This window comes from Anarrhichthys ocellatus, unplaced genomic scaffold (assembly GCF_004355925.1).
Source record: "Anarrhichthys ocellatus isolate YVR2014 unplaced genomic scaffold, GSC_Weel_1.0 scaffold22, whole genome shotgun sequence".
Classification (NCBI taxonomy): domain Eukaryota; kingdom Metazoa; phylum Chordata; class Actinopteri; order Perciformes; family Anarhichadidae; genus Anarrhichthys; species Anarrhichthys ocellatus.
In genome coordinates this window covers 1,882,069-1,892,521 of record NW_022280052.1, presented here as the reverse complement: position 1 = coordinate 1,892,521, position 10,453 = coordinate 1,882,069, and the positions used below count along the sequence as shown (strand labels likewise).

At 37.2% G+C, this 10,453-nt stretch overlaps 1 long non-coding RNA gene across 1 annotated transcript; it reads left to right on the top strand.

Moving 5' to 3' along the window:
- Positions 1 to 282: 282 nt before the first annotated feature.
- LOC116390275 (uncharacterized) lies at positions 283 to 5,989 on the top strand. Its single transcript, XR_004213149.1, has 2 exons — positions 283 to 619; positions 1,191 to 5,989. It is a non-coding gene; the product is annotated as an uncharacterized LOC116390275 (long non-coding RNA).
- Positions 5,990 to 10,453: the final 4,464 nt, after the last annotated feature.

The following is a 10,453-nucleotide window of genomic DNA, read 5'->3' as shown; positions in this document are numbered from 1 at the left end:
TTCGAGTGACTTAACATGTTAAATTAACATTTAATAATAATAAATAAATAAATAAGCAATAAATAAATGAAGAGTCACAAATGTCATGCATATTATTCCATTACTCAGTAAAGTGGGCTAGTCTTGAATTCCACCACTTGTTGTTGTTGTTCTCTCATATTAGAGCTTGTATTATTCATTATGGTTCATGTGGTTGTTATTTTTTTCATGGTTTTGTACTGCTAGCTGACTGGCGCAGAAATGCACGAGTCGCTGTCATTCCGCGCAACGTCTGTGGACGGGCGGAATCAAGTGAAGTCTACTTGTTGCGAGCCATACGGGAGCGGCAGCGTCCCGGAGCTGTCAGATATTGCGCACAGCCTTCAGTCTTCAGTCAGTGGACTACCTAGACTAATCCACCAGACAAACAACTCGGAAGATTAACCTTTTTTAGCTTCGTGAAAGTAGTTTTCGTCTCCACACCCGAAAGCCTGTTTTTAATTTTAGGATCATTTTTGTCACATGGCTTTGGAGAATTCAATAACAACAAAAAATGGCGACAATCACGTTGCTCTGTGTGGTCTTGCTGCGTCATTAAAAATATTCATGTCAACACGGGGAATCAACGGGAAAATTGCAGGTAAGTGATATGTGTTGTACATTTCAAGCGGACTGAATGTAATTAGAATAAATTATTATTTTTGATTCTTACAACATGGTGTTTGTTTTTGCCCAGAAAAGGGGTGTGTATGCAATGCTGGGCGTTAACGTTTGGCTGCACAATATTCAGAGAAAATTGCACTTATATTTCGCCTAGTCGCTTTTTAAATAGCATATTTAGCCCAATTAAAGCAGGTATGCGTATTATTATATACTGACATCAATAACGGCGTTGTTTAGATTTGGCCAACTTTTGTGTACGTGTAGAATACAGCAACAAGCGTTTATTTCAGTTATCGATGTTGTGCTTTTTCTCAAGCAGTATCGGAGCCATGTATCTGTATTAGTGCCTGTTACCTTCACGGTTAGTAGGTTAGAATTCGGCACAACCCAGTTAGTTACTGAAGGGTTTATGTAATATCGACGCGCTTTCCTCACGGGGTCTCTTATACAGTAATTGATGTCAACGAATGGAGCATTCATCCATGACTATGTTTGTCTGCTGCCATGTTTAATTATTTGCACATGTGGCTTTGCTTTTCTGACATTAGGGGGTTTTTTTTTTTGGCCAGTGCCCTGAGCAGCGGGGCTAATGGAGTTGTTTTCATGAAGTGCGGAGGGCGGACTGTCGAGGAGGAGGAGCCGCTACGTCGGCCAGAGACGCCACCGGACTGCTGGAGATGCTGCTCGCGCCGAGGGGGGCGGAGCCCGCGAGGAGAAGCAAAACAAGTGTGACGTCACTCGGCCTTGTGGTTGGTATGAATAATACACAGCAGTTTGTCTCTACCAAGTCCTAGCAGGAAAGCGGTTTGAAAAAAAAAAAAAAAAAAAAAGTCTATGTACCCATAGCTGTTTTAAGAAATGAAACATTGACTCTGTGCACCGGCAGAATGGAAGTAATGAAAAACCAAATACTTTCATATGGAAAGAGATAGCAAATAACTAAACATGATAACATACGCAAGACTGTACAGCAAGCTTCCTCCTCCAATTTCCAAGAACTGCACAGCATTGTTTTAAGTTACATGTGTATATTACTCTGTAGATTACTCTGTCAGTATGTATGTTACTTGAAAATGATTTATATAGAAACAAATACAATTCTGGAGACTCCACTTGCATATGTTTTGTATGAGATATCACCAAATATGCTGAAAAATTGCAAAAGGCAGACTGTTATATTTACACCTGTTGACATGGACGGTGGATGATGAATGGAGTGAAGCCCCGACCTGCTAGATTTGTCAGGCTGCCCTGGTTCAGTTATCACAGTGCTGATGCTGTCCCCATCGAAGGTACAGTACTGTGATAACTGAAGGATGGCTGCCAACTTGACACGAGTGCAGTAAATCAAAGCATGTTCGCCTAACGAAAAAGAGGACGGAAGAGAAGGTGGACACGTGTAAGTATGTTTACAAAATACATAATTGTTTTGTTTAATGAGATATCCAAAAGTGTATATGTTTTTATTTACAAAATGGTTTTACCTCATTGAATCTGTCCCCACATTGTGGCATGCTCCAATAAAATCGATTAAACTCTATTGTATATGTGTATAAGAAACATTAAACTCAAAACCTGTAAATTAGAATTACCTTCACAGCCTATATAACTTTTACTTCACTATAATAAATAAAGTGGATTTTTTTTTCAATTATTCAAATGTGTATGGTCTTTTATTCATCTTTACTTTTGAAAAATTCAGTGGATCTTAAATACAGAAGGTTACAGCCACAAAACTATTAAGTGACTGAAGTCTCCATCTGATCAGTTTTGCTATTACATTGAACACTTTCTGGCAGCTATCTCAATAGCATTGCCAGCAAAGTTCATTTAAGTGTTAAAACAAATCATGCAAATTCTATGAAGAAAACTAATTTCCTGCATTTAGTGTGTCCTCTTTATTATCAAACTCTATTGCTTTGGAAGTTTGCATTGCAGCATAATTCCTAACACTTTATGAGTGTAAAGTTTAGAGTAAAAATGTGTTCTTCAAGTTTTTTCCTGATTAGACTGTTAGGACTGACCTGGACTGTTCCTCAATGGGAGCACTGGTCTGCAGGCTGAAACGGAAGGTAGTCCTGAATGGTTGTTCCACATTGTTATCAATAGAGGGAGCTAAAGATCTATAAATCGGTCTTTGGGGTCTCAATGACAAGGCCTACAGCTCTGCCCTACTGATCCTGAAACCTTAATAATGAATATGATGATGACAAAGTTGTGAAAACAAATGAACTGCTCATTTGTCACAATTCATGTTAGATGTTGTGTAAATATTTGTCTGAATCCAGTTTTGATGGCAAAAAGAAGCTCTATTTTTTTTTCCATGACTATGTGACTAAGAGGTTTTTTCCCCAACTAAGCATTGCAGTTGAACATGATCTGAGACAGCCATGTATGATTCATATCAGTTACAGCTATAGTCTCCATTTTGGTATAAATTGTCATTGTTGCTTTAGAGAACCTTACAGGTATAATGTTCAATATGTAATATTGATATATCACAGTTCAAAACACACTGAAATGGATTGTATTTTCAGAACCCTGTTTTGAATAATACTTGCACTGTTTGAGTCATGTCTGATAAACCACAGGTCAAAGCACCTGTCCTTACAATGTTTCACTGAAAGGGTACATACTGTAGCTATGGAAATCCCCAGTCATCATACATATTTTGTTTTTGTCTCACTCTAACCTCAATCTGCTCAACTCGCCTCGATTCACATGTGTTTTTCTGACTTACCGTGTAGATACTTTGTGGTAAAGCATACTTTTTTTGATAATTTAACATGACAAGTGAGGTTTACATTTCTTGAAATAACTATTTTCTAAATGTGGTCAGGCATTGAAACCCTTAAAATGTCACGATGATATACTCAACTATTGTACACTGTACACCAAAACTCTACCTGCCACTGACGGCAGGGAATTATTGTGAAATTCTGACATACGTCCTTCAAAGCACGGCACTACGTGTTTACTGGGATGTGGCATGGGAAGTCCCTACCTTAAAATTATTTTTGAGTTATTTTGTCATACAGAAACCTTCACGTTCTTTCATTGCAGGGAGAAAGTAGTTTTCTCTTTTTTCTCCACACAGATCCCTCAACCTGCCAGAGCAGTAAACCAATAGGCCTTACTAAACCTGCAATGATGTCATTTGGTGTTGAAATGAACACCAACAGAATGATGAAAACTGCTGTTGGCACTGACAACTGCACATTCAGGACTGATGTCAGAAAAGAAAAGGGAGAGGAAATACAAAAATACCAAACCCAACTTTTAACTTTAAATCTCCCTTTTCAATGCTGAAACATTTGATTATGGGTTTATCACGTGCTATAGTGTAGTTATAAGCAGATATACGTGTGTTTTAATGTATTTATCAACAACAATATGTCTTCCTGGGGGCACGCATAAGGAGAGGCCTGTGTATCACAGATAATGAACGACACTAGTAAAACATAAAACAGTTCAAATATCTACCTTGGAGAAGTTATAATTGCTGACAAATACTGTATATTAATAAACACATAAAATGGCATTATAGCTGCGTAAAAATACATTGTGGTGTGTTTATCAAATGTTGGTATACTGCTCATAAATGCTAAATAAGGGGAGTTAAAGTGTGTAAAATGGTTACCCTTTAAACTTATAACTAAATTTTGGTTTCGCTCCACATTCACAGAGCCATTTATTCCAGTACTACTTGTGAAAAAATGACAATATACACTTTGTCTCTGTTTGATCTTAGCACGCAGTCAGGGGAAACTCCATTATTTGTTGACACACAGAGAGCATGCTGACTAGTTTTAAGGAGAGAATTAGTCATATTTTTACACACTTCCTTGACTTATTTGTCCAAGGTTCTTAATTTCCTCTTTGTTAAGATGTCCCTTTAAAAGCAGAAACTTGTATATCACATGCATGCAACAGAATATCATGATGCAAGACACAAAGTGTGGCATACCTTTAACACTTTTAGGATATATACACCACTGGAGTGCTCTCACACGGTTTCCAGTATAATAACCACATCCAAAAGGGCAGTTATGCAAATATGCAAGAGATGGGGCCATGCAGTGTTATTGCGATCAAAGGCTATGAGTACATGTTGTCAAAGATTGAAAACACAATCTCAAAAACACAAGGACGTATACCTGCATGTTTTTCGCTTACAGAATGGCAGAGATCAATGATAACCCTCTATGCTACAGGGTTCAGAAGAAGTAAGAAGAAGGAGAATTTTCTCAACCCATGAAGGTCCGCTTAATCCTTCAGTATATCAGAAAAATTACATTCAACATCTGCAAATTTGATTCGTGACTTTCACTGGACAGGAGGGGTAAAAAATGAGTTACTAAAGCTGCCAGACAAATGTAGTTAAAAGTAGAAAGTTGCATATAAATGGAAATACTCAAGTACAAGTACCTCAAGCTTGTACTTAAGCACCATACTCAGGGGTGGCTGAGGCTCAGGAGAGCGGGTCGTCCATTAACGGCCAGTGGTTCGATCCCCTGCTCCTCCTGTCTGTATCTCCTTGGGGAAGATATTGATCCCGAAGACTGTCTCATTTGTGTGTGTTCTATGTGTGTGTGTGAATGAGCATTAGAGCAGGGGACACCTTGTATGGCACCTCCTTTCTGAGTCGTCTGAAGACCACCTGCTCTATAAATGTATGTTCATTTACCAAACATTTAAGTAAATGTACTTAGTTATGCCACCGGGGCATATAATGTACATATAGATGTTCAATAGATGTTCAAATTTAAAAGAATTTGCCTGGGTGATTTAAAGAATTATCAACCATGTTGGATTAAAAAGTGAGATGTAATGTTAATTCTTTACCTTGGATACAACATTTGACAAAAAACAAACAAGTAGATGAAAACTATTCAAAGGTTTATTTTTTCATGGTTAATCTTATCGGACCACCTTTTTGTCTTTTAAAGGGGAGTGAGTCACCACAACTTGAGTAATAAAAGCACACACACACGAGTCTGAGTCCAGCAAAGGGTTAATGTCTCATATTGAGTGACGGGTTAAACAGCCAATCAGCTGCCGAACTCTACACAGGCTATTGCGTCGTTTTCGGGAAAGGGGCTGATACTTGTCAGGAAGGGTTAGCGAGAACGGAGGAGGACTGCGTCTTTGCTTAAACTACCAATCATCAAACAAATTCCGTGGAACTAACCTAATATTTGGATACTGGATATTCATCTCGGGAAGTTTTGGAAACAAGTAGCCAACAAACGATAACGTAACTTCAATCCAGTGTCGAGAGAAGCTACAACTTGGTCCAGGCGTCAAATGTACTGAGTGAAACGGAAGTAACTTGCCAGCTGTCTGGCTAAGCTCGTGAGGTGAGTAAATGTCGGTTAACTGCTTATTGTTGAATGTGCCCATCGAGAGAAATGTCTGTCTTCTGGTCCATTCAACACACCCGCTTGTTTGCCATCTTTCCCCGTTGTTGTCAAGTGTGGAAAAAATCCGCTGTTGTTTGCTTTCACTATCCAAGTGAAGTAGCTACGTGAACTGGCTAACAAGCTAACGTTAATGTTCACCGATGTTTGTCCGTTGGGCTCGGATGAGACGCCATCCTATCATCAACGCTGTACAGGCAGTTAGATGATGGACATTAAAATGTAACGTTAACCTAAAATGTAAAATATTACTCTAATGAATCATGTTGACAGAGTGAGAACTAAGTATTAGGAATGTCTTATAATATGATGCAATCCAATACAACAACGCCATCTCAAACCATGGCCTGCTATTGGAAAAGAAAGTTTGACAAAAACTAAGTTAAACATTTGGCATAGTTTAATAGCTATTTTATTATTTGATTTAAGGATATTGGATTAGGTCCACCTTAAACCAAACTGTCAACAATACTCAAAAGTGTAATCTTCTTGTAATAGCCAGCCGTCTATATTCTTTTCTTGTGTGTAAGGAAGGTGGAACCTATTGATAATTTTATCTCGGACCAGGGAACCACAGGGACCCTGCTCCATAACTGTAAAGATGGATTGCAATAAAATGCTTAGGCCTTCGTTTTATTGTTAACTCAAATTTAACTCATTAAGAGAAGAGGATAATCAAAGGTGTCAGCTTTGTGTCCTGTAATTTAAATGGTGACGATTGGTGACAGACCATTTAACAACATTATTTTAATATGCGATTTTATTTTTCCACTGGTTCCATCATCTCAAATGTGAATATTTCCTGTTTTTCTTTCTTCTCTTTGATATCCAATTTTACTATTGGGATCTTGATTTTAAGCTTGTTGGGTTGTTAGACATGTTGTAGACCTTGGAGTTGTGATAGGCCTTTTCTACAATTTATTGACATTTTCTGAAAGGCAAAATGAATTGATTACTTTAGAGAATAGTCATAGAATGAATTCATAATGAAAACCTTTAATTGCCTCTTCCTGGGCCCAACACACACGCACACGCACATGCGCACGTGCACGCGCACACACAAGCACACGCACGCGCACACACACACACTCAAACACAGTTTGTGGTCTCACCACCACTCACTAAAAAAACTAAGATTTGTTAAACAATGAAAGAACGTTTGAGCGTTTTAATTTATTTTATTACATAGATGTAAACTGTTAATTGACTGCTTTGCGGAGGCATACAGCCATGAGGTGGCAATTGTAGTTTACTATTAACACACATTTTATTTGTTTTATACCCAATGAACTTTGAGATCAATTTACATGCTTGTGTTGTTTTTTTTCCCTCAAACATAAGCGGTGACTATTTTTAAATTCTTCAAAGGAATTGACCTTTAAAATGATGCACTGAAATGATAATTTAATTGTAAAAAAAGAAAAGGATTTACAATCTGACATTTCTAAGATACTTTGATATAGGATAGTGATCAAAATTGAACATTCGTAGTAGTTTGATCTCCGTTTTTAAGTTTATTGCAGTTGAAGAAAATAGATAGGCCCACCGTTTCCCATGATAACATGATATTTAACATCAGAGTATCAGATGTATCACTTTCTTGACCTTTTCTTGTATTAACCAAGTGGCCTCTCTGATGTTATTGCTTTAACAGCCCCAATGTCTGCCCACAATTTTCACTTCAGGCACATTGGTTTCCAGGCTTTCAAAAAGAGAGATGTGTTTTTTTGCACATTTTGTTGAAATGTAATGAAAATTGTAACAAACGCACTTTTTCATGCTTTTGTTAGTTCATGTTTTTTTTGCTACAAAATAGTTCAATTGAGCCAATTTGATAAACATCCTATAAAAAGAAAAATAGTCTCAGTTTTTGATTTGCTGTGTTCTCCTGACTGACTGATCGGTCAGTCAACATAATGAATGTACGCAGCTTATGTGGGTGCTGAATCATCAAAAACTCCCTGGTGGGATGGTGCACTAAATTAATGACATTTAGGCGAGTGGCCCTGCTCAGCATGCACACTGTGTTTACATGCACAAAATATCTATATTTTTGGGCCATTAATCCAATAAAGACAATACTTTACTAAGCTATTTACATGGCTAATGAAAATTAATATTCCACTAATTCCCGTTTACATGCGGCCTCGAATACTCTGATTAACATAACCGGTGGCGGGCTGTTTGACCATGCAGACACAGTTTCCCTCTTTCATTACTGTAAACCACCTTCTTGAAAAGTTGCCATATTTGTGCATATTCAAAAACCTGTTGATATTTGATATCAGTCTTTCATAATGTTTAAAAAGTAGGTAGTTGGTGTTTCTCCTTACCACCAGAAATGTGAGCTTTTCTTTTGGGCATGCATCTCTGCCAAGTGCTGTAACTCAGCAGTCTTTTTTTTTTTTTTTTTTTTTTTTTTTTTTTAATAGGTAAATCAACTTCCCAGTAGGAACACTTGAATAGCCCTTATTGAAATCCTTCTAAAAGTTGTAAAATTCAGTAATGGCTGAATCCAGAGTTTTTCCCTGGCTCCTTTCATGTAAATGAGAACGAGGTTGGGCTGAGAGCCGGGGTAAGAAATCACGCTAGTGCGCATGCTCTCTGCTCTCCATAATGCAGAAGGTACGGGTATTTTCTTTTATACTCTATACTCAGAAGTCTGACTTTTTTTGCTTCATGCGCCACTTTGAACGCCGCTGTATCCAGTTCTCTTTATACATCCATGGTACAACCGTGTGTACAAAAAACAGAGCTTGTAGTAAACAAGCAAGAGTCCCCAATTGAGACGCATATTCCAAATGCAACATGGCCAAAGAATACTATCTGCTACCACATGTCTCAATCGGAATATGCTCCATTCAGAATGTTTACATGACACTAATATGATTTTTGAAGTGTGAAGGCAATCGGCATAAGTAAAAAAAAAAGTTAGGCTGTAAACAAACTACACCATGGTCGCATGAGTGTTAGTATACACATCAAGGCTGTGAAGGCGGACTAGTAAGCGTGATGATTTAGCCTCATTTAGCTACTTGTTAGTAACCGCATTTTTTTTAAGGCGCCAGAGGATTATCTACTGACGTAATTTGTATCGAACAAAACATTAAAATCACTTTTGCTTGTATTAAACACAGACCTCATTTCATGCCTCTAACCACAAACCAATAAAACAACAACAACATTGCCTTCCTATGATAAGTTGTCAGCCAGGGTTTCCGATTGACAAAGTAAAAGTCATTCACAATTGTTTTTGCTCAAGGCTTTTACTTTGAAAAGTATCTGCAGGAAGTTCTAAATCAGTAAAAGAAGGTTGTCATGGGGAAAATGAGGCTAATGTTATTTCACTTTCACATTTTTGTTTCTCAACCTTTTAGACCGGGTAATTACCTCGGACTTAAATAAGCAAAATTGATGCAAATGATGCAGAAGAGTTTATTAATTTGTTGGTGTAGTATTCACTATTTTTCCTTCTTTTTTTTTTTTTGACCACCAAAGTTTATACATTGTACACAGTATCTATTAATATTATATGTGTATAAAAGCAAAAATATCATCAGTTGAGTCCAGTGCACCCAAACTAGCAAAACCTTTAAATCATTCCTCGACTGAAGATTATTGTTTAGTTCTGGTTTTGAAAATGAGCTGATACGAGTAGATTATTAATCAGTTGGTTTATCGATAGAACATCAACTACCAACTACTTTAATGTTTGCTAAATAATTGTAAATTCTATGATTCCAATTTCCTGAGGTATTTTTACTACTTCTTTACATATTATAGACCAAACAATGAATTGTTCAATAATGATTATTGCAGCCCTAAAACAGTATTTTTAAATTGAAAACACAGACACGTATAGAGGCAGTATTCAGTCCTTGTGTAGACTTAACTTCACCCACACCTGAATCATCTGCCCAAATGTCGGGATTGGCTCTCTATAGTTGCATTATAAGCTGCTCCCAAGGTCTTCTTTCGTTTGGCAGAAACAATAGTTCCAAAATATGGTCTGGGCCGACGATTGCACAACTCTAGTAAAACTGCAGTTAGTTCACTGTTGCCTGTCTTGTCATGTCATTTGTTAATGACAGCTTTTTTTAATACACCACACCAAATATTAAGAGATGTTTTTACATTTAAGTGTTCAGAATTATGAATTATGAAGGCTGAATTAATCAGTCAATGTAAGAGGCACACAGATGACTCATTGAAAATCTCTTCTCAAGAAATTCAGCTATAATAAATGAGCAAGAGAAATGATGACTGTTAGAAGAACATGTTTGAGCACTGGCACATACACCAGATCACACAATATTAAAAAGTATGTATGTATGTATGTATATGTATGTATGTATGTATATATGTATATATGTGTGTGTGTATATATATAT